Source organism: Balaenoptera borealis, assembly GCF_965194805.1.
Source record: "Balaenoptera borealis genome assembly, chromosome: 10".
NCBI lineage: Eukaryota > Metazoa > Chordata > Mammalia > Artiodactyla > Balaenopteridae > Balaenoptera > Balaenoptera borealis.
The window spans coordinates 60,693,479-60,717,306 of NC_138874.1; the positions used below are offsets into that span (position 1 = coordinate 60,693,479).

The 23,828-nt window shown below is 45.3% G+C and overlaps 1 protein-coding gene and 2 long non-coding RNA genes across 3 annotated transcripts in view; 1 reads left to right on the forward strand and 2 right to left on the reverse strand.

Annotated features, from left to right (window-relative positions):
- Window positions 1-23,828, forward strand: part of LRMDA (leucine rich melanocyte differentiation associated) — a 1,312,323-nt gene that overhangs the window by 525,606 nt on the left and 762,889 nt on the right. The window lies entirely within an intron of this gene.
- LOC309604599 overlaps window positions 1-23,828 on the reverse strand; it is an 807,304-nt gene that overhangs the window by 502,053 nt on the left and 281,423 nt on the right. The window lies entirely within an intron of this gene.
- On the reverse strand, window positions 8,164-22,546 carry LOC309604604. Its single transcript, XR_014230925.1, has 3 exons — window positions 20,522-22,546; window positions 18,807-19,923; window positions 8,164-17,270 (listed from the first exon to the last, which is right to left on the reverse strand). It is a non-coding gene; the product is annotated as an uncharacterized lncRNA (long non-coding RNA).

Here is a 23,828-nt window from a genome sequence, read left to right on the forward strand (position 1 = left end):
TCAGCCACCTGTGGGGACCAAAAGTCAGGACAAAGCCAGAGAACTTGCTGAAGGAAAGCTTTGGAGATGAGCAGGGAGAGAGAGAGCTTGGAAGGGGGGATGGCATAGAAGACCATGTCCTTTATACCTGTGTTGTTCTATCCCTTTTAGTCCTAATCATAGCTCTGGATGAACGGACAAGCACACGGAACTATGGAGTCGCAGCTTACATAGTATCTAAAACAGTATCGATGCCTTAGATTTGTTCAGTGGTTTGAAATCTTGAAAGCAGTTTCATTGCCATTGCTATTTTGGCTATTTTGAATAACCCCAAAAGGTGGGAAAGGCAGAAGTTATCGTCCTAGGTCGAGAGCTGAGGGCGTGAATAATGCCCGTCACACAGACGTAAGGGCCAAAAGCAGGACCCAGTCTCCCTACTCTTGCTCCAGCACGGTTTCCATTCCTCTCTTCCGCAGTCAGGGTTTCTCAGTGGCCCCAAAGTCAGTATTGCGATCGTGGAGGTGCTGGTGGAGAGAGAAGAAATTCATGTTGGTCTGTTTCCTTCTTCCTGTGGATGTTTTCTTCTTCCCTTGCTCTCCCCATCCAAGAAGAATGTCTTTTGTCCTTGGGATGGCTTTAGGCAGCCTCTCCGTCTGCTGCTTTGCCTTCCCTCTCCTCCCAGCAGGAATCAGGGTGATTATGGGGCCTTCTCTTAGGCGAGGTGTTAAGGGTTTATGTAGTGCTTGCCGATGGATGGCTAATGGACTCGGTTGGGTTGTTTCAATGAAAGTTTCCCACAATCTGATACTAAAGTGCAAGCCTTGAGTGAAGCTTTTATCACTCTTTCACCAGGCTCATCAAGGACTTCCTTTTCCTCTCTGGAAATTGTATTTCATGCAGTGTATTTCTGATCCAAGCGTTACATCAATCAGCGGTCCAATGTAGGTTTGTGGTTCTCCTGGAGCGTTTTACAAGCAGGGATGGGGTTTCTTAGGCTGGTCTGCTTGACTCTCTCGTACTCTTGGAAAAATACTCAGAGTGCAATTTCCTCCCATCTATTATGATCTGTGTGGTTTTTTTTTGTGTTTTTTGTTTTTTTTTTAGTTGCTATTAGAATTATTGGTTTTTCCAAGGCATTATCTTAATAAAGACATTCCTTTCTGGGCTGTGTTTGACCTGTGGGTGAGATTGGGAATCTGTTTATTCTCATGGTTATTGTAAAGTTAGGGCTTTCAGAAAACTGAGAAAAATGGGAGCCTTTGAAACGTGATCTCCTTGGCCAGTGACTTCTCTGTTGCTGCAGGGATGCTGGATGTAGACTCAGCCTGTGCCTTTCAGTCTAGGGCGGTTTGTTTTTTGAGAAAAGCCCCCCCACCCCCTGCAATGGTCAAGTTTTTCATGTTTTGGATGTCAAAGAAAGAAACAAGACATTTTAAACTACTAACAGTGGCGGAAATATTGGATGACAAGGAAGGGGAAGGGAGATCTGGGACTTGGGCATCTCGCCCAGGCTGTTGTCTGAACGTGTAACAAACATGTGACTTTGACGTGTTGGATCACAGAAGCCAGGGCTGGAGATCACAGTGACTAACATGGCATTCATTGACCAAAAGTCCACCTAAGAATTAGGAGCTAAGGTCATGAGCTGGTCTCAGTGAAAGGAAGGAGACTCTGGAGTCTGGGATTTGAACGTTTTTTGTTTGTTTGTTTGTTTTTTAACAAATATTTTTTAAAGGGTAAGAAAATTGCTCCCATTCTCCAAGTAAAAATATTTAGCTGACATTTTCTTATATTGGGTCCAAAGACAGAGATATTTTTTCTTTTTTAATAATTTTTTTAAAATTGGAGTATAGTTGATTTACAGTGTTGTGTTAGTTTCTGCTGTACAGCAAAGTGAGTCAGTTATACATACACATATATCCACTCTTACTTAGATTCTATTCCCATATAGGTCATTACAGAGTATTGAGTAGAGTTCCCTGCAGAGAAGGGGGTTTGTCCCCCAAATTCCATCCTACACATACAAGGATTAAAACTGGGGGTAACTATTTTGCCCTTCTCAGTTTTTAAAAATTCATCTGAAGCCGTTTTGAAAAAACCTCTGCCGGCAACTGTGACAGGGTATTGCAGCTGTCTGAGGGTTTTTTTTTTTTTTTCTGTTATCTTTCCTTTCTTTAAGAAAAGAGTCGTTTTAGAGGCAGCCGTGACAGCTCTGTCATTTCACTCACACCTCTAAATTTCTCTTTCTGTTGTCAGTCAGCAGACAGCAGTCTCAGGATTCTGATGGGCCTGAGTGATGTCCAAATCCAGGAGAGACTGGAGAGGGGCCTGGAGCAGTACGTCAGAAGCAGTCATCTTCTGCCTTTATTCTTAGAAGAATTGTCAGGAGTGAAGAAGTTCCCCTGTGCCAGGATCCCCAGTCACATTCAGGTCTATGTGACACTGTTGCCCCAGCGCCTTAAGCCGTATGGGGTTCTCATATGCCACGACTGTCTTTTTTTTCCACGATGCAAGGAAACCTGACCGTCGTAATGATCTGCAAGACAGGTGAGCTTTGTGCCCTCACCCTCTGAAGCATGAAGGTCCCTGGATTAAGAAGAAGAGTGATGGCAGCAGCAGGAGTACGGGGGTGGAAAAGATGCCCCAAGGGGTGGGGTAGAAAGGCCACCTGCCCCCAGAAGGAAGGGTTCTCTAGCTGAAAGCAGCCTGGATTTAGAGTATCTACAAAGGGGGCCCCAAAATGTGTAGTCACGTTGTGCTTGGTTTAAGTCACGTGGTGGAGCCTAATTTACCTCTTGGTTCTGAGCTGTCCTGCCAGGCCTTGGCATGTGGTTTGGGCAGTCCCTGCCGTGTAGATGTTGGCAGAACTATGAGCAACAGATTTTCCATTTTTGAAAGGGTCGATTCTGCCTCTTCTTTTATCTGTGGTATACCGCTGTCCCCAGGTTTTCTTCTTCTGTCTTCTGTTCATTTCTCTTAAAGGTCCAGCATCCTCTTTATCCACGAGTGTGTCCTGCGTTCCACTGACCTGTCCCCTGAGGCTGCCGTGCCTGGGAGGCTGATGACACACCTTGTGAAGCATGTTCCTGCCTGTAACTCACTGATGTTCAGGGCCAAAGCTTTCACGTGATGAGCTAACCAGCAAAGTCTGTTGCTCATTTAGTCCTCCAAAACATACTTGTTAGGCATCTGGTTTCTGGAGAGTACGTCCATGGGGAGTTTGTTGAACTTCTTTGGGCTTTTGTTTGCAAAATGGGAATGACAGCAGCACCTGCCTCGTAGGTTGGTTGTGCCTGATAATCATAATCATAGTTAACACTTTCATAGCCTTTACTTAGGCCCAGGCCTGTTCCAAGAGCTTCCCGTTTGTTAATTCATTTAATCCTCACAACTACTCAGTGAGGTTAGTACTGCTTTTCCCTCACTTTGCAGATGCGGACACTGAGTTGTAGAAAGCTTAAGCTAAAGGTCAGACAGGTAGTAAACAATGGAGCAGAGATTGGAAATGAAGTATTCATGCTCCTCTCACCCTCCTATACCTTTCCTGTGATTTAATGCCTGCGAAGTGCTTGGTGTCATGCTGGGCACGTAGAGTTTAGTAAATACTGACTCCCATAAATAATAATTACAGTATTACTATTATTAATACTCGACATCTTGTTAGCTGTTGGTAGTAAAGATGAGCAACCCAAGACTGGTTCACTTGTATATTTTACAAACTAGTGAGGAATAGAGATGCTTAAATGGGCAATAGTCATCAAGTATGGACAAGTTATGATAGAATATTTGCAGGATTCTGTGCAGGGAACAATGATTTCCTTAAATAACAGTTGCTGAGAACTTTCGTCTCATGTCAGGCAGTGTGCTAAGTCCTTTAGGAGTGTTACTTCCCTTAATTCTATGTGGTGATAATATTATTGTTCCATTTTATAGGCGCTGAGGATTAGAGAAGATGAGTGACTTGTCCAGGGTCGCTAAGGGCCAATAAGTGTTCAAGTTTGGACTTGAACCCAGGGCTCCTTGACTGAAGGCCCCGGACTCTAAGCCACTGCCCCACATACCTGAGTGTCCATACGTTGACAGTTTTTTCCAAGGACTTCCTGATCCTTCTCAAACGATGGAAACAAGGGTGACCAAATGGGAATGAGGTCATACCTCCATCGCCACTTTTCCTCTAGGAGATTTTCCAGAAAATTGGTAGTGAGTTGGAAGGACGCCATCGTTTCTGTTCGGTGATTGGCCTTCCTTCTTTGGAGTGGCCCATGTTGGACCTTCCTCTTCCACGTGTGCTCATGTGACCCTCTCTTCGTGGAATGCCAGTGACTGTGTCCTCAGGGCCAGGTGTGGTGCCCCATATTCTGTGGCCTTCCTTGAAATGGTGTTCTCTCCTTTCTTTGAACCTTGGACTATAAACCATGCACTTAGGTACCGCTATTCCATTTTCTCTTGGTTCTGTTTCGTGTGTATTAGGCTGCTCTGACCAACTCTCTTCTTTAAAGCTCTCTTAGAAATAGAAGCCATGTCTGCTCAGTATTCATCACAGGCTGAGGAGTAAACCAGGCCTCCCAAACTAGGAGTCATTCTTGATTTCTTTCTTTCCTTCACTCCCACATCCAACCTATCCCAAAGTCCTGTCAGCTCCACTCCTAAACTACTTCCCCAGTCTCCTCCAGCAGCACCTGGCTCACGCCCAGGGACGCATCCCGTCTTGCTGGGACAACCAAAGCAGCTTCCTCTCTGCCCTTCCCCCTTCCCTTCCTGCGTCCCCGTGATCCATTCACCGCGTGGCAGCTGGAGTGGGCTTTTAAATTGTCCATCAGATCGAGTCACACTCTCTTCTTCCAATCCCTCCGGTGCTGACCTGTTGCTCTTGGTATAAAACCCCCAGTCCTTCCGTGGCCTACAAGGCTCGGTGTGACTTGGTCCAGCCAAATCTCCCACCTCAACTCCTGGGCCGCTCCCCATTCTGCAGGCCTTGTGCCGTCACTCAAGGAGAACAAACTCTTTCTTTAGTTTTAGAATATTCAAGTGACTCCTTTGGTGTAGAACATTCTTGGTTTAGTCGGTAACTTCTTACCATGTGGGTCTGAGCTCCTGTGTCACTGCCTCAGAGAGACTTTCTTTGACGACCATAACCGAAATGGCCCCCGCTCCTACTTGGCAATCATCTCTATTCTATTACTCTGTTTTGCTGTCTTCAGAGCACCTGTTACTATCTTAAAAAGTGTTACTGATTCATATGTCTTCATGTGTATTGTCTGTCTACCCCCAGGCCTCTAGGAGAACATAAGCTCCATGAGAGACGGCCTCATCTACCTTGTTTGATATTGTGTCCTGTGTACCTCACAGAGTGGCTGGCCCATAATGCCAGCTAGTAAATAACAAGGAGGTAATATTTACTAAAAGATGACCATTTGCCAGGCATTGTTCTAAGCACTTGATATGTATTCACCCATTCAGTTTTGACAGTGACCCCATGATGTGGATATTATTGTAATTCCTATTTTACAGATGGGGAGACTGAGGCACAGAGGCTTGACACCAAAGCCCAAGGTCATACAGCTAGTGAGTGACGGAGCCTGGGCTGCAGGGCCAGGCAGCAGGGCCCCAGAGCATGTGTTCTTAATCACTATATTACGCTGCCTCTTGGGTAGACTCTCAATAGATACTTGTTGAATGAATTAATGAATAGAAGATGCCCAGTAGAGCTGTGTTGGGTGAGCACAATCATGGACTATTATGGAGATGTTCTAGGCCTGGATGTTGTCAAATAGATCCCAGAGCAGAGGGTGTGGCACTGCCCACGTGGGTATTAAATACCCCGCAATCCAAAGTGGGTTTTGCTTACCACCACAGCTGCTATTTATACTTTCTACTTGGTAGAGCCGTCTGGCTTGAAGGTTCTTTTTTTTTTTTTTTTTTTTTAAGAGGAGAGAATTGTGGGAAATATTTTGTTTTCCCTGGGAGCCAGGCTATGTATTTACTTCAAGTTTTATTAAATGAGTTATAAATTTTCCCAGCAATTTACTCATAGCTCAAGAGGTTTAATTTGCATGTGTTGCCTTTTACAATATGTTTTTCGTAATGTTGCAGATGCTTCTTCCCCAGCTTCAGTAAACAACAGGCACTCAGCCAGGTTTTTGACTGAACATGTGCCAGGCCTTGGAAATACGAATTAACTCCGTGGTGGCCATGGAAGGGGCGGTGGGCACACACCCTGCCCTGTCCGGGGCATCTGGGGAGCCCGGTGCAATTCCTGAGGGGCAGAAGGCAGAGATTTTCTGGATATTCCTTTTGGACCTAGTTTTGAATATTTCTTTCACCTACAAAGTAAGTCAGTAAAAAGGGGCCCCAGGATGATTTCTCGAGAGGCCCAAGTCATTTCAGTTTTCACAGGCGTTGACCTGTGGTCCATGATGGGGAAGAAGTTGGAGCCACTTAGAAGCCAGCTCCCCTGAGGGTCCAGTGTGTGATGGCCCTTTGATTCCAGGGAGAGAGCCTTAGGGTTGAAAACTCATTCTTTGGGGTCAAACTGTTGGGTTTGAGTTTTGGCTCTGCCACTTACTCGTTCCATGACCTTGGGCATGGTACTTACACCTCTCTGTGCCTGTTTCCTCATCCGTGTAAATGAGGTTACAACGTTCCCTATCATGTAGGTTTGTTGGCAGGATTAAATACTCATGTATAGAAAGCATTTAGAACAGAGTGGTTCATAGTGAACACATAAATGGCAGCACTTATTGCCTCAGGATTTGCTTAGTTCCTTGAATACTTAGGGGACAGATTCTCGGGGTGAAATTTTTTGGAAGTTTCGTGGTTGAGGAGCAGGGGGTGCCAGAGTAAGAGATGGATGGTGTATTCATTAGGATGAGGTGCAGCTGAGTGCAATAGAAAGGCTTGATTCACAGTGGCTTAACACTGTGGAGATTTACTTCGCTCTCAAGTAAAAGAAGTATGGAGGTGTTGGTAGTGCAGGGTTGTGATAGTTTCATGGTCATGAGGACCCCTGGTTCCTTCTCTTTGGGGTTCTGACGTTCTTAGTGTATTTTCTCATGATTCAAGGTGGCAGCTGTGCTCTTGTCATCATGTGCTCATTCCAGAAGCAAGAGGGAGAAGGAGTAAAGGACAGGTTCATTCTCTTTTAAGGAAACTTCCGTGAAGTCCCACATAACACAGTCCTTTAATTCTCATTGGCCAGAATTTAATCACTGAGCTAGAGGTAGCTGAAATACACTCTTCCATTGTGGCAGCCACAGGCCAGAGAAAAATCCAGGCTCTGTTACCAGGGAGGACTTAGAGAATGGGTATTGAGGTAGGTAACTACCAGTGAGTTGTTAGTATTGGTCCACGGTGGGTTTTTAAGAAATTCCCAGGTGACTAGAGCAGTATTTTTCTAAAGTTTGTTTCATTGAGGATTTTAGGTAGTACATGGAAATTTCTTATTTAAATAACCTTGTAATTATTTTTTATATGAGAAAAATTATAACTAAAATATTAAACCCAGAATTTCACAGATATTATTATATAATAGTGTAATGTTTTTAAAACATTTGAATCAATTTTTAAACAATAAAGTAAATGCAGGCATACAGAGATGAGAGAGGCTGTATTCATATGAGTTAGGTGTGGGCTCTGGGGCAGACTGTCTGGATTTGAATTTGTGCTCTGCCACTTATTGGCCAAATGACCTTAGCCTTTCCATGCCTCAGTTTGCTTATCTGTAAAATGGCATTAATAATAGTATCTACCTCCTAGATTTGTTGTAAGAATCAGATGAATTAGTACTTTAAAGCTCTTAGAATCGTGCCAGGCATGTGATAAATACTCCAGGAATATTTGTCCTGGTTATTGTTGCTGCTGTTATTGTTATTATTTTCTTATTGTTACTATTATTGTGGTTTTACCAATACTATTATTACAAAAGGTAGCACTTGGATAGAGCAGAAATTATGAGACTAGTACACACATGAAATTAGGGAAACACTGGCTTAGAGGAATGAGGCTGGCAATTAACTAGGACCAATCTTAGACACAGCTATACATAATAATTAATGGTTAAAACTAGTGTTTTACAGTGTAAAGTGGTTCCATATATGATCATAACATTGCTTACAGTTTATTGAGCATTTACTGTGTGCCAGGCACCATGCGATTGCTTTAAAGATAACACTTTAAAAAAAAATGTTTATTGAAGTAGAGTTGATTTACAATGCTGTGTTAATTACTGCTATACAACAAAGTGACTCAGTTATACATATATATATTCTTTTTCATTTTCTTTTCCATTGTGGTTTATCACAGGATATTTAATACAGTTCACTGTGCTATAGATTAGGACCTTGTTGTTTATCCATCCTATATATACTAGTTTGCACCTGCTAACCCCAAACTCCCAATCCTTCCCTCCCCACCCCCCTTCTCCCTTGGCAACCGCAAGTCTGTTCTCTATGACTGTGAGTCTGTTTCTTTTTCGTAGATATGTTCACTTGTGTCGTATTTTATATTCCACATATAAGTGATATCATATGGTATTTGTCTTTCTCTTTCTGACTTACTTCGCTTAGTATGATAATCTCTAGGTCCATCCATGTTGTTGCAAATGGCATCATTTCATTCTTTTTTATGGCTGAGTAATATTCCATTGTGTGCGTGCATGTGTGTGTGTGTGTGTGTGTGTATACCACATCTTTATCCGTTCATCTGTCGATGGACATTTAGGTTGTTTCCATGTCTTGGCTATTGTAAATAGCGCTGTTATGAACATAGGGGTGCATGTATCTTTTCAAATGAGAGTTTTCTCCAGATATATGCCTAGGAGTGGGATTGCTGGATCATATGGTAACTCTATTTTTAGTTTTTTGAGGGACCGCCATACTGTTATCTATAATGTCTACACCAATTTACAGTCCCACCAACAATGTAAGAGGGCTCCCTTTTCTCCACACCCTCTCCAGCATTTATTATTTGTAGATGGCCATTTTGACCTGTGTGAGGTGGTAGTTTTGATTTGCATTTCTCTAATAATTAGCCATGATGACCATCTTTTCATGTGCCTATTGGCTATCTGTATGTCTTCTTTGGAGAATTATAAAGATAATACTTTTAATTCTCCCAACACTACAAGCTAAGTGTTTTTTCTGTTCTGCAGATGAGGAAACTTAGTCTGGGATAGGCTGGGTAACTTACCCAATGGTGCAAGTCAGCCGGGGACCAGCTTCAAAGCTCCTGCTGATAAAAGTTTGTTTATCTCCCTTTTGGTGTCTCCCCTGTCTTTTGGTTGTCCAGGACTCCTCCTTTCCTCCCTTGCTTCCAGGACCCTCTGATTCTTCTTCCTTCCCATTTCCCTTCCCATTTTCCAAATGCCAGCTAGCACCTATGGCAACCGTTTCCTGAACCTCTCCCCAGTGTCAAAACTGACCTGTCCAGTATCTGTGTTCCTGCAGGACACAGCATAGGACAACTTCCAGTGTAGGGAACTCATTTATGAAAATGGACATTCACGGGCTAATATGCTGCCTCTCTCTGGGTAATTTATTTTAGAATCATCCTGGAGATTTCAGGCAGGAAACAGTTCAGCAGCCTTGTAGGCCTGTCCTGCAGCTGACCCGGGGTGGGGCTGGGCGGGGTCTGTCCTATAACAACTCTTAGGTCATTCTGTGAGGTTCTAAAATTGCTCTATGGTAAAGTCCTGACAAAAATGGAACACCGAGATGGTGATCGAGGGGACCCAAGCACAGTGGTGAGTGATCAGTCAAGGGCAAGGGCTCCATCACTCCTCCTCCAGTTCCCAGCCCAGAGCATGGCACATAGCGAGCATTCAGTCAGTGTTGTTGAATGTTTGAATCACTTACTGGAGGCCTTTCAGATGTGAGGGGAACAAAAGTTCCTTGAAGGACTGGGAGAATGAATTATAATGGGGAAGGTTTGGTTGTGCCTTCTGGACTTGATAGACTTTTTTTTTTTGTTTGGGCTGTAATGGTCTGTCACACAGGTCAGCTTGCTGTCATCCGTGGACCCTATGCGTTTCTGTCTAAGCATGAACTGAACATGAGCAGCACTGTGCTGGAGTCGGGGGACATTCGTCTTCTACTCCCTTCTCTGTCTTTGGAGCTGGAGGCTCAACGTGTTACTCTTGTGATGTCATAAAGCAGCTGATGTCTTAGTACATCCTGCAAGAATTATTTCCTCTTTTACTCTTCCTACAACTTGTACCTTATGATCCATTGAATTTCACTTTCCTATTTTTCCAACATTTCTCATTTTCTGTCCTTTTTTATCCTCTCTGTCAGACCACTGGGAGAAGGAAGCAATGTTGCTTAGCAACCAGTATGAAACTAGTCAATACTGTGTCTGATATTAACCCATTGGTACCAAGTAAGCAACGCAATCCATGGGTTCTATCACTCTCCCCTCGCAGGTTTTAAACTGTGGGTTCACAAAAGTTGGAAGCACAATTTAATGTTCTAATCACAAACTTCAAGGACATTTATGGCTGGTTATACATGTTAGCAATTTCCAAAGTTGCAAGTTATAGAAATTGTCTGGGTTTTTTGTTTTTTTTTTTTAAGAGAAAGAAGAACAAAAAACCCCCCAAAGTTAGCAGAAGGAAAGAAATCGTAAAGATCAGATCAGAAAGAAATGAAGGAAACAATAGCAAAGATCAGTAAATCTAAAAGCTGGTTCTTTGAGAAGATAAACAAAATTGATAAACCGTTAGCCAGACTCATCAAGAAAAAAAGGGAGAAGACTCAAATCAACAGAATTAGAAATGAAAAAGGACAAGTAACAACTGACACTGCAGAAATACAAAGGATCATAAGAGATTACTACAGGCAACTCTATGCCAATAAAATGGACAACCTGGAAGAAATAGACAAATTCTTAGACATTGTCTGTTTATTAAAATGGTTCACTTTGGGAGTCTAAATTTAAAAATTTGCTGTGATTATTTTACTTTCACTTTTTTTAAAAAAAATTTATTTATTATTTATTTGTTTTTGGCTGTGTTGGGTCTTCGTTTCTGTGCGAGGGCTTTCTCTAGTTGCAGCGAGCGGGGGGGCCACTCTTCATCGTGGTGCGCGGGCCTCTCACTGTCGCGGGCTCTCTTGTTGCTGAGCACAGGCTTCAGACGCGCAGGCTCAGTAGTTGTGGCTCACGGGCCCAGCCGCTCTGCGGTATGTGGGATCTTCCCAGACCAGGGCTCGAACCCGTGTCCCCTGCATTGGCAGGCAGATTCTCAACCACTGTACCACCAGGGAAGCCCTACTTTCACTTTTTGAACAAAACACTGTCTTGATCTCAGCAGGTCTTTTGTATGTGTGTGCTGGCTCACTGTTTAGTCATTTAAGTTTATTCATCTGACAAACAAGATATATTTTCTGGATTGTATCATTCATTCATCTGATATTTATTGAACTCTGCTGTGTGCCAGGTACCTTGCAGGACACTGTGGAGTATCACTGTGAGCACGCATGGCTGTTGGATCCTTTTTTTTTTTTTTTTTTGTCAGCAGAATCTTTTTCCTGTTTCAGTTTCATCTATTGAAATACCCTATATTGATGCCACGTTTTCAGATACTGTAGTTACTCCTCTACTGGAATGGTTTCTTTGGCTTTGATTAGACAATATTATTCCCAGGCTCTTGAGCCTTTTAGGAAGTGAGTAATAGGAAGCAACACAAAGATCAGTATTCACCAACTCCTTTCCCACACATATAGGGGGCGTGACCAGCACACAGCAGTAAAGCTTTGGGAGCATGAACTTGCCTTATACACAATTAGGATGTTGATGAAGTTGGCCTTTGGTGTTTGTCTTCTTCCATATGAGCCCCCTTTTTTTTTGCTACACGTGAACTTCAAATCTCCCCAAATATCCAGCACCCTTAAGCCAGTCCACATCACCCCTAGTTGGTGGGGGACAGTGAGCTGACCTCCCCTCCTTAGGTTGTTAATGCCTTTGTTGAAGGCTCTCAACAAACAGAACATCTTTGGGGTGGATCAGAATTCCTCGGGGCATTCCTGACAGACAGCAGGCTGAGTCAGCTTGAGCAGATTGCTTTCTTCTTCCTTCGCTTGTCAGGGGGTGATTCTCTCTCCCATTGTATCTCCCAGAGTATCTGACAAGGGATATGGTTGACCATCCTAAGATCCTACATTGACCTGCAGGGTGACTCCACATGGGTTCCTCACATCCTTTGGGTCCTCAGAGTCTGGATAAACTAGGTCATTGTTGAGTTACGGGGGTGGTGTGGATTCCCCCTCCTATCTTGAGTGCCCAGTATCCCGCAGTTCTTAGGCTTGGTCCCTGTAAATTGGCGGTTTCGGTTAGTGGAGAGAAGCATCTCCAACGACTAGATTCCATGAAGCCAGCTAAAGGTGGTTCCAGCCTCAGTGGCTCTAGGTGCTCACTTGTTATTCATACAGGAATGCTTACATAGGACTCACCAAGGTGTGACTTTGAACTAGATTTTGACAGAGGTCTCCAAAAGGGAGTAGGCATTTAAAGCCTCTGAGTTATCTCTTATGGGACTTGCCTTACTTCATTCAGCGCAGGAAAGGAGAGAGAGCCTACAGACACAGAACTAGGTGTGGGCATAACTCTAGCAGTTTCCATCACTGAGCACCTGCTAGGGAACAGGCATTGTTCCAGACCCCTTGCATATAGTATCTTTCAGTCTTTCCAGCAGCCTTGCGAGGAAGGTGTTCATCTTTCTGATTTGCCGATGAGAAAACTGGGACTCAGTAAGGGTAAATATCTCACTCAAGGTCACACAGCCCACAGGGACCAGCAGGGATTTAAATAGAGACAGGGCTTGACTCTGCATCTTGTGCTCTCTCCGCTGGGCTGTGCTCCTCTTCTGCATATTGGCTTCCACCTGAAGATAGGGGAGAGCTTGGGGGTTGTGATGAACAATTCTAGATGTGGGGAATGTGGGAGTCCATCCGTGGACACTCCTGGGTCAGTTTTCGACACGCAGAAGCATTTAGCCCATCCAGTCTGTACCATTCAGCAGCTCAAGCTGTGGCAGGAACAACTAAGGGGAGAGGAACCAAATTAAAATTTCAAGCTGCCTAATTTAGATCCTCTTCCTTGGTTTCTCATTTACTGCCTCGCTGTGTGTCTTTCTGTCTCTCCTCTAAGAATATGAAGTGATGATCCCAATTCCCGTTAAGTGGCTCTGTGTGGCTGGTGTTCTGAGTTAGTGGTGATTCTGAGGATGATAATGATACCACTCATCACGAGCGCTTCACACAGGCTTGACACCAGGCTGAACGTTTAATAAATATTATTTAATCGTCTTCTCCTGACAACTGTGTCACGTGGGTGGTGTAACACCCATTTTCCAGTTAAGACAGAGGCTCAGAGAGGTTAACAAACTTGCCCAAGGTCACACAGCTGGGGGATGGCACAATTGGCTTTGAACCCTGGATTTTTCCAGATTTCAAAGCCATTCTTAACTCTTCACTCTGGTGATAAGGTAGGTGGCCCCTTGGTCTCTTTCTTCTGGGGCTCCTGAAGCAGACAGAGTCTGTGCTATATACCTGAGCATGGGTGTTCCTCGTGTTAAATTTCATTTGTGTTCATCGTTTCTGTATAGGTAACCTGGAGGGCAGGGGCCATGCCCTAAACTTCTGATGGAATGTGTAGAGATTGAACACTTGGGGTGTGCAGTGTAAATTGGAGAAATCCATTGCTTTTCTCCTCCTGGACAGCCACTGCTTTTAACAGGGAACTCATATCCTAAGGGATTGAGAGGGAATGCTATCAGCAGCTGGGTGGGCTCCCTTCTGCCAGATAAACTTTCTAGAAAAGTAATTGGATACTGTTCTGTTTTCAGCCCACTTTGGATTTTTTATATCCTGGGAAACAGTAGAGCACAAGATAAGAGCTCTACTACTTATGCGCTAGGTGCCCTAGGGTATGTTACCTGACCTTTCCTGCCCTGCCCTGGATTCCTTCACTGTAAAGGGTCTAAAATAGCACCTACTTCATAGGTTGTGGTTTTGAGAATCAAGTGAGATAAAACATGTGAGATTGTTGTCGCAGGCATGGACACACAGCTCACGCTCAGTAAAATGGAGCTCTTTGCGTCTTGTTTATGCTTTGCGTTCGACTCACTGAATTTTTTTATGGACAATTTTTATGAATTTATTCACATGAATTTTTCATGGCCAATTATGAGACAAGAGTATTAGGTTGAAAATTCCATAGGGCAGTGTTAGTAGGGCTTAACGCTAGGATGAAAGGTTGGAGGTTGGAGGACAGTTAAAGATATTCTTGCCTTTTAAAGTGTACGAGTTCTCTGCTCATCCATTTCAGTTAGGTTTTTAGAATATGGGCATGGTGGTAAAGAGTCTCGTGCCTGACCTGTCCGTAAAGTGCACTGCTGCCGGGGGCAAGAGCTTGTCACATCAACTTCTCCCACCTGGCAGAGAACAGCAGTCTTCACTGCTGAATACGGCCCTCTTAACTTCTCCATGGGGTCTGCCATCCAGTTTCAGCAGCAAGAAACTAAAAATATTTGTTGATGGGAGGTAATTTCTCTCTTGTTCACGCCTTCCCCATTGCCTGCACTGAGAAAGCAGCCTTCCAGCTGCCACTCACAACAGGGCTGCCCACTGCTGGTTGTGGACAGAGGGCGTGGCAGCTAGGACCCATTTGGGGGTGAAGGAGGAGAGCCGATCCCAGGAAGAAGGAATAGAGAAGCCTTCCACTCCTTGCTCAGGCAGAAGGCAAATTCCTCTGCCTGTTCTAGACGGAGGCGGAAAAAGGGAGCCAGACATGTAAGTGGCATTTTCCTCACCCCTTCCATGGCCCCGCCTGGTCTCTCATCCTCTCAGCACCCCAGTGTCCTACAAAAGAAATCTCTGCTATTTCTCTTCCTCAGAACCGAGGAATCATGAAAGGGATTGTTCTCTTTGTGCTTTGTCTATGGCTGAACTTAGGGCTATTTCACTGTCATGTCCACCTCCAAACCTCATACACTCTTCTCTGGTCAGAGAACTAGTCTGAGAAACAGTTACTGCAGAGAATACTGCCAGGTTAGCTTCGGAAATTGTATAGCCCCACATTGGTTATCCTTAAATGTAAGAAAACTATAAACGAATGCTTAAGTGCAGTTAATGATGTGGCTTTGTTGGATTTAAAAGGTACAACTTACATTAGTTTGTTTGTTTAATCGTTTATAGAAATAGAGTTGTATGTATGCACATGTCCCAAAAGCATTTTTATGGTTCCCAAATTAGCTCTCATTTATAGTTAGAAGTTAAATACTTTAAAATATAGTGTGTGTATGATGTGTATATGTCCGTTTGTATATGCGGATGCATTATGTTTACCTATGTGTGTGCACGTGTGTGTGTACACGTGTGTACACATATTTGCCAAAAGCATTGCTATTTCCCCTGTTTGCTCTCCTCCCCGCAATGCTGTTCCTCACGCAGGGAGCAGGCCGGGCGGTGCTGGGCCAGGGGAGCGAGCTGCACCTGGTTGAGCACCGACCGTGCACCACGAGGTCGTTGAAAACGTCAAGCCCAGGCACATTAAATGGCAGGCCTTTGCTTCAGCAGCTTCATGATGTAGCGGGGTTCTTGCTGAGCTCATCCGAGTGCAGCAAGGGGACCGGAAGTGCTGGCTGTGCGGGTAGAGAAGGGCTCGCTGCTGGGAGACGGCTGCCCTGGTCCCGGGAGGGGAGGCTGCCTGGATTTCCTGGGGGATCCGTGTGTCGCAGAGATGAGATCCAAGCCAGAAGCTGGAGAAGGAGAAAGGGACAGGCGCGTGGCCCCGGGCTGAGCTGCCCTGGCAGCAGCCTCGTCTGCGGGGCGGGAAGGAAGAGTCAAGGCCACGGAGCTGTCAACTTCTCTGCCACATGTCCTCCCAGCAGGGGCGGGGAAGGCCTGCCAAGCCTGCCTGGGGGAGCAGCCCTGTGGCTGGTCTTAGTCCAAGGGCACGTGTCCCCCATGCGGGGCCCAGGGCGGGAAGGCCACCTCGTCATGCAGTCTGAGCAGCCGTGTGCTGTGTGTCCCTTCTGTCCGTGTCCCTGTTTGGGGGATCAAGGGAATGTACCGACCCGAGGTTAGATGAGCGCATCTCACAGCCGGGCAAGGGGCTCACTTGATGTGCCAGCCACACGGCCCGTCGTGGGCCGTGCTGAAGGATTTTCAGCTCCTGGGGATGCATTTTGCATTTTGCAACTCGGCGTCACCAGGAGCTCTGCCACATTTTGCCCTTTCAGGCCCCCAGTTTGAGAGGAGTGGGCTCAAGAACACAAGGTGGTAGGCTCTCTCTCACCCTCTGCCCAAACGTCATTCTTCATAAACCTCAGTCCATAAATGAATGTGTTAGTTTTCAAGTCCAAGGCCTGGGAGCCCTGGTGCATTATCGTGGTGAGGATGAAGATTTTTTTCTAGTTTTTTTTTGTACGAATACAACAGCAGCCTGGATATATAAACTCTGTGCAAACAGTTATCTGTGGCTGAACTACCTGTCCCCCCAAACGGGGAGAGGTTTGACGGTGGTCTCTTGAGAATGGGCACCATATTGGAGGGGGCCGGACACAAAGGGTTAACAGAAACATTCTTTATTCTTTTCTGACTTTGAGGGAGAATTCCAAGGAAAAATGCAAAATGGGAAAGGAAGAGAGTAGGAAAAGAAGGAATGTTAACAAATGGAGAGAAAGTAAACAAGAGGGAGTTTTAGAGATACCAACCATGGCGTCCAGCATATTGCAAGTTTTAATCAGAATCTCAGTGTAAGTTAATGTAAATAAAAGGACATTTATTAGTGCGTGTATGTGAAAAGGGCAGCGGTATCTGTTGGGCGTGGATGGCTCCGTGGCCCAACAGTGTACACAAGTGGTCTTTCTCCCTCCACTCCAGGGCGTTGCTTTCCTGCCTGGTGACTCTCGGGCCTCCCCCTCAAGGAGGCAAGAAGGCCGCTAACTCCCCAGGACCTCTGCGTTATCTTCCCAGCTACCTTAGTGGAAAAAGAGAGCCCTTTTTACCATCTCTTCCATCACACCCCAAGTTGGGTCTTAAGGGCCTTGATTGGGTGCCTTATCTATCCTGAACCGGTCTCCGCAGTCTGGGGCTATGACGCTCTGGTTGGCCAGGCCCGTTTAGGTGCCTTCGTGGAGCCGGGCTGGAGTCAGCGCTGCAGAACGCAGTGATGGGTAGTCTGGGGTGGTGGGGTTCCCTGGGGAACATCAAGGTGCTCGTCCCAGAAGAAAGGTGAATGCATGCTGGGCAGGCAGAGACCCGCCAAGGGAAGATACAGTAAAGCTGGAAGAGGTTCTGAAAAGAGTTTTTGACACAATGGTGAGGGAAGATGGAAAACCAAAGAAAACCAAACCTGGCCATTGCTTGGGGTATGCAGAGGCTGAATGACGGAGCTGACATGGCAGGAGGGCTCTTGTCTCAAATAGGAGTTGAGCGAGATGTTTTTTAGATAGTGTTTTCAATCTGGAGCATCCTTCCGCCCCCCACCCCCCCAACCCCGGGGCTACAGAACCAAGGTATATGGTTGTTTGGATCCATAGATCTTAATCATTTCTAGAGCCAATTATTCTGAAAGGTCTGAGCGTTAATGCGGAGTGCGTGTGGTGCATTGGAATGAATGTATCTTGAGTGCCTGTTTAGCAGACACCAGTGATTAAATCATCAATAAAATATGGTTTCTGCTTTCTTTCTGAGGTATGGGTAATTTTACAACAGCAATTTTTCAAAACACTCATGTTCTTTGATGAAAAGGAAATATTCTTTTTCCTCTAGGACTAAGTTATTCAAGCTGTGCTCCCTGGAATACCAGGGGGTGACTAGATGTTCCACAAGAAAAAAAAAAAAACACAACAACCTGTGTCTTGATAAGTTTGAGAAATGTTGCATCTCCTTTGTCCTAGGGGAGGGGGATAGGCATTTGCAGTGCTCGTTATTGTATTAAGGGCTCAGAGAAGTTTGGCAGTAAGAAAACCTTCAGGTTTTGTTCAGCCGGCTGCTCTAGCTAGCTTCTGGGACCATAGGATACTTTTCTCATGGCACGAGAGTAGTGTTGAATATGGGTCATAAAACAGTGCCTAAGGAATCAGCCGTATTTTCTTTGATTTGCACACCCAGAGCCATCTGGAAAGGCTTTCATCGCTCAGTCTCACCTCAGATGTTGGAAGGGACCTCCCTCCACTATAAATCTCTGAGTGGTGTTTTCCTGCCTCTAAGCCAAGCATCTCCATCTTGCCATAACCAGATTCCCAAGAGATGCGTAATGCAAATAACTCTGGCTTCTCATTGCTTTTGTCCCTTTGGGATTCCTCATCAGTAAATAGCCACAACCATACCGGTGTTTTGGCTTTGAGAAGACTGACTGAGATCAGCTCTGCCAATATCACCTTCTGCTGGTGGTACCCAAGATGATTTGGGGAGGTACATGGATGCATCGTCAATCACATAAGGAAAAGGTATTCCCTTTCAATTCTCTTTCCATCGTTTTGACCATAATAAGGAGAAAGTCTCAGTTTGGAGGTAATATGCCTTTTTTTTTTTTCAAACAAAGAGAGCAGGCTACTATGTCTAACTAAAATGTAATATTATTTTGTTTTCATTGGGTATGTTTTTTGAATAATTTCCACTTATGACTCTGGACACTTTCTACTTATTATAGGTGATCTTGACCTTTCCTTTATAGATATAATCCCCTTTTTAACATAAATATAGGGGGAAATGAGTCAACTTAGAGCAAGATTTCTCAACCTTGGCACTAATGATATCTTGACAAGATAATTCTTTTGTTTGCTGTGGGCGGCTGTCCTGTGCATTGTAGGATATTTAGCAGCATACCTGGCCTCCGTCCAGTAGAAGCCAGTTGAGCTGCCTCCCTCCAGGTTGTGACAATCAAAAACTGTCTCCAGGGCTTCCCTGGTGGCACAGTGGTTAAGAATCCACCAGGGAAGCCCAATGCAGGAGACACGGGTTCGAGCTCTGGTCTGGGAAGATCCCACATGCCGCGGAGCAACTCAGCCCATGTGCCACAACTACTGAGGCCCACGCGCCTGGAGCCCATGCTCTGCAACAAGAGAAGCCACAACAATGAGAAGCCCGTGCACCTCAACGAAGAGTAGCCCCCACGCAATGCAACTAGAGAAAGCCCACGTGCAGCAGCGAAGACCCAATGCAGCCAAAAATAAATAAAATAAATTAAAAAAAAAAAAGTCTCCAGACATTGTCATATGTTCCCTGGGGGATGTGATTGTCCCCAGGCAGTGAGAACCACCAATTTAGAGCCCCAAGAAGTAAATATGAATAGCAGTGGTACACAACCATAGCAAAAGTTGCAAAGGTGCTAGGTATGACTGGCTCAGTTTAGTGAGCTGAAGTGCCACTAACTGGCCTGAAAACAGGACACCTTTGCCCTACCCCATCCTCGTCTCCACTTCAGAGCCTTTCCAGCTGTGGTTCTACAGACGTGCATCTACGCAAATCCCAGTTCTTTGTGGACATTTTGTAGAAGAACAAGCTTTGACCATGTTGCCAGTGGACTTGCCTGCTCCTTGGAAGGGAGCATTACACAGTCCAGCCGCACAGCAAATGCCGCGTCACCAGAAATCAGAAAAGGAAAGAATGCTGAGTCATAATTTCCTTCACACAGGAATTAACGTGTATAATACTTTTGAGATTTTGAACTGTGACGCAGCGCGGAGCTGCTGAAGCAGCAAGGTTTAAAGATCCGTTCAGCATTAGCATCGGTGAGGATTGCCGGCTGCTTTCATTAATCGGCTTCAGGTTCTCTGTGTTTCATTTAGAAGCAGCTGCGATCACTAATGGAATGACCCCAGCGTCATTTTCTGTTCTGAGGCAGGAGGCAAGATGGCTTCTCTTACGATGTTGTGTTGGCCACTTGTGCCGACACCAGATGCCGATAAAATGTGGTCCGTGGCCTTCAACAAAGCTCCTCTTTCTGTAAAAGAAAATTTTGTTTTCATTTGTAATAAAGAGACAGGCCCCAGGCTTCGAAAGCGTAGGGCTTCGTGTTGCTTGACTGACTGCAGCAAAGGCATGGGACGGGGGAGAAGTCCGTTTTCTTGTTTCCTCCCACTGCCCTTCTTCCCCACTAAAGCGCTCCACAACCTGGCCGGAGACACGGGCAGGGTCCCAAGGCTCCCTTCTGCTTGGGGCTCACTTGTCCCCAGCTCTTTTCTCTCTGTGGTCCGCCCACTGCAGTCCTCTCTATGCTTCCTTGTTGTGAGCATGTAGGAAAGAATAACCTAAGCCCTCCCCCTTAGCCCCCTTCCCATTTCCCCCTCTGCCATCAGGATGCACTTTGGATCAGAACAGATGCTTGCCGTAACAATAATAATATTAACGTAAGAGTAGTACGCTATTTATTTATCGTTCCCAGCACAGCGGCTCCAGAGTGCTCCCATTCAAATGCTACGTTAGACCCTCTTATTCCCCTGCTAAAATCCTTCCAAAGGCCGACATCCTCCAGGGGTCCCGGGCAACCTCACCCCCGAACCACCAGACCTCTGCCCCAGCCTCCCCTCTGCTCCCGGTACCTCTGCAGAAACAGCTGTGTCCTGTCCTTGCCACTCCTCAGACACCACTTGGAGGTGTTTTCCCTTAGGTTTCTTCTCTTTCTGTACCAGTGTCTCTGAGGCTCCCTCTCTTTCCTCCTTAGGGGCTTTCCTTAAAAGTTGTGTCCTCAGTGGGGCCTTCCCTGCCAAAAACACCCACTCTGCTCCGGGCCCAGGCTCGCCACGGCTGCTTCTGCTGCTCGATTTTTCTCCGCCATCCTCTCCTACCCTTTACAGCCCACTTTTTGCACGAGGTTGCGCACCTGCCATCCCCAGAATCCAGCCCCACGAGGGCTGGGTCTTGTCTCTCTGATCACTGAGGCATCCCTAGCGCCTGACTCTTATAGCGTGCTCAATACATTTGGGCAAATTAATGACAGAACATGATTAGTTCAAACAGTAATAACAGAAGATTGTTTGGGGGGTTACAGAGTGCATCTCTGTGCACTTTCTTGTTGGTCCTCACCACAGCCCCCGGAGGGAGGCTAGGAAGACATTATCATCCCCACTTTACAGATGGGAAAAGTGAGGCCCAAAGATGTCCAGGGGTTTGTCCCAGTTCACACAGCTGGGAATGGTGGAGCTTGGACTCACTTTTTCTGCCTCCTGCAGTGTTGACCTTTGCTGTCTGGCGTCTATGATTGTGATCGCCTTTTAGAATTCTAGTAGCAAGTGAAACTAGCAGACCTGGGTCATGGGACCTGGTAAATGAGTATCATGGTGAAATCCCTCCTGTCCGCTGGCCCCTTCCAGATGGGCTGCCTTCCCCAGGCCTTCAGTATAATTAGCCTGGCGGCCTTTGGCCCTGATGCAGTAACCGGTAAGAAGCTATCCATTACCGCCGTTCATTAAGACAGGCGACACAAGATGAAATATTTTAGGTGAATCATCTGGCCTAATTTAGAAAGGCTCGGTAGGGCCAGCGCCTTTCATTTATCAGGGTGAGGTATCTGTTATCAGAGAGATCCACACACGGACTTATTTATTATCCAGAATCTGTTTTTAATTTTGGAGATTGTTTACCTAAACTGCTGTGTGTCAGATTCCAGGATGGATTTCTGCTTAGTGTTTAATTTTAGATACTTGCCGTGGTGGACAGTAAAAAATGGGTCTCCAGAATTTGTGGTTTCATTATGAATCTTACCTCCTGGCAGTCCCTACCAGTAGTTTGTCTTTGAAATCTCCTTGGTACTTGTTAACCCTGCTCTGCTGTGAAAGAGATATAGTTTATTTATTGGACTTTGCCCGTTTATGAAAAAGTACAGAAATTATTAATGGTTTAGCATCTATTAATGCATTACTTGGGTGGAATTCAAATTCTAATATTTATGGTAAACCCCTTTGTAATGAAACGGGCAGAGAATCAGCTCTCCTGCTCCTTAAATTTGGAAGGCTCTAGATGCCGTTGCAATGACTCCCTGTGAAATATGAGCCCTGTTGGCTTTATATTTACACCCATAAATAAGAAATAAGTATTTTGGGTTGGAGGAGAAATAATTAGGAATACTTGTGTAGATAATAAAGAAGAAATGGTCCCGTTTGGTGAACTGTGTGCTTGGGAAATGCCAGAGGCCGCCAGGACCTGGATGAGAGATCTGGGAAAGACTAGTGCTGGGAGATTGTGGGTATGGAGGGCTTCTGGAGACAGAGGGATGGGGAGCCCTGTGGAGGGCACCTTGGAGCCACGGTAACATGTTAGAGGCTGCGTACATAGGGCTTAGAGCTGGGAATCACAAGACCTTGTTTGGATGCCAGCTCTCCTGTGCTGTGGTTGAACTTCTCCCGACCTCAGTCTCCTCATCTGTAAAATGGAACTAATATCTTACAAAATTAGCTTGAGGATAAACGGTATAGACTTAGAATTACCAAAAGTAATAAATATATCTGTGTACATGAGGCCTAAAGAGATGACCTGATTAGGGCAAAAGTAGCAGAGCAGGATAGAAAAGATATACAGATGTATATTACATATTCACACATATATATGTACATCTTAGGGTGTGTGTGTGTGTGTGTGTGTGTGTGTGTGTGTGATTGCTGGTTGTTGAGTAGGAGATGGAGAATTTAGGAGTATGTGTGTAAGTGTGAATAATGAGCTCAACATGGAATTTTTAAAAAAATTAGGGTTTCAGAGCACAGTCAATGAATGGGTACCTCTTAACGCACCAGGGCTCTTCCGCCCAGGGAGTTTGGTATTGGGTTCCTTGAGGTTTTCTTAGACCACCCAAAATTTCTCCCTGACCTGCTCCTGGTATGAGCTCCTCGTTTCATTAAATCTCCACATCTCTATGCGTCTAGTAAAGGGTTATAAAATCATAACATGTAATCATAAGAAGGAATCTCAGGGAACATGTAGTTTAGGAATGGCAGATACGTTTCATTGCATATGAAAACTCTGTAGTGGTGACTTCCAGAAGAACTATATTGAGATAAATTCTGAGTCCCAGCCATGCTCAGCAGGAAAGAGTTCTAAGATTCACTAGTGATGCTTACCAGGCTTGTTGGTCTAGGAAGTGGTAATGTGGTTCATAGTCTCTTGTTCTTCGTTTTTGTTTTTTAAATAAGGAAACCAAAGCCTAGTGTGATCAAGTCCACTGGTCAGGCTCACACAGGGAGTTAGATGTGAGCCAGGACTAACGTTAGGCCTCTGGCTTCCAATTTACTCAAGTCCCGCCACACTTCCCTTCTTACCACGTGCAGCCTCCGTGTTTCTGCAGACCACCCAGGAGCACTACAGTCAGCTGTCCCCGACTTGTCAAAAGTACAGATTCAAGAGGATAAAGTGTTTGATATCCTTCTTGCGGTGTGTGGTGGCCTGCATGCACAGCTAAGGCCAGGACGCTCTTTGGATTGGGTGAGATGATGATGACGATGACGACGATAACTCATTTATTTAGCGTTTCCATATCCCAGGCCCTGGGCCGTGCATTCGATGTATATTATCTCATTAAATTACAACAATCTTATCCCTGCAGGACAGTCTTTCCACTATGCACATGAGGAAAGTGGGGTCCAGATCAGTTGAGGAACACTCTAGAGTCACCAGCGAGCAGGTATGCAAGTCTCTCAGACTCCAAAGCATGTGTTTGTGATCACTGAACATATATGAACACATCTCCTATGGGCTTGTGAATGGTGCTATCCAGAGGGTAGCATAGATGCATCCTCTGCATGTCACAAATAAGGACTCTCATTTGAAGGAGCAAAGGAGTCTTTGGGTGGTTGGTCCTCCCGCAGGCAACATTTAGGTAGTAGGGAGGAATGTTCTTTCATCCGATACAGAACTTCC